The sequence below is a fragment of the Triticum dicoccoides genome, chromosome 6B (genome assembly GCF_002162155.2).
Source record: "Triticum dicoccoides isolate Atlit2015 ecotype Zavitan chromosome 6B, WEW_v2.0, whole genome shotgun sequence".
Taxonomy (NCBI): domain Eukaryota; kingdom Viridiplantae; phylum Streptophyta; class Magnoliopsida; order Poales; family Poaceae; genus Triticum; species Triticum dicoccoides.
The window spans coordinates 346,010,277-346,011,152 of NC_041391.1; positions in this window are offsets into that span (position 1 = coordinate 346,010,277).

Consider the following 876-nt stretch of genomic DNA (forward strand, 5'->3'; position numbering starts at 1 on the left):
ATAAAACCTTGGAAGCCTAGCTTCATTTGTGCAAGAGGTCATGTGTGCAAAAGTTGAGTTGATTTGGAGGTGGACGAAAAAATCACCGCAATCCGGATGGGCCATTTGGTCTAACTTAAGCCAGTTTTTGAACAAAGGTGAATTTTTCCACCACCTCCAAATCATCCAAGTTTTCTTGTACATGGTGACCCTCAGGTGCCAAACATGGCTATGAAAGAAATTTGGAAAAAGAATATTTTACAATGCCCCTTGAGGTATAGACCGATGTTTTGACCAGTCAGTCTATAGGTCATTATAAATTCTAAAAAATTCAAAAAAAATATAAAACCTTTGAAACCTAGCTTTGTCTGTGCAAGAGGTAATGTGTGCAAGAGTTGAGTTGATTTGGAGGTGGTCAAAAAAATCACCGCATTCTGGAGGGTCCAACTTACGGCAGTTTTTGAACAAAGGTGAATTTTTTCACCCCCTCCAAATCACCCAAATTTTCTTGTACATGGTGACCCACATGTGTCAAACATGGCTATGAATTATAATTTGGAAAAATAATATTTTACAATGCCCCCTTGAGGTATAGACCGATGTTTTGACTAGTTAGTCTATAGGTTATTATAAATTCAAAAAAATTCAAAAAAATAGAAAACCTTGGAAACCTAGCTTTGTTTGTGCAAGTGGTCGTATGTACAAAAGTTGAATTGATTTGGAGGTGGTCGAAAAAATCACCGCATTCCGGAGCGGCCAACTTAAGCCAGTTTTTGAACAAAGGTGGATTTTTCCACCACCTCCAAATCACCCAAATTTTGTTGTACATGGTGACCCACATGTGCCAAACATGGATATGAATTAAAATTTCGAAAAATAATATTTTACAATGCCCCC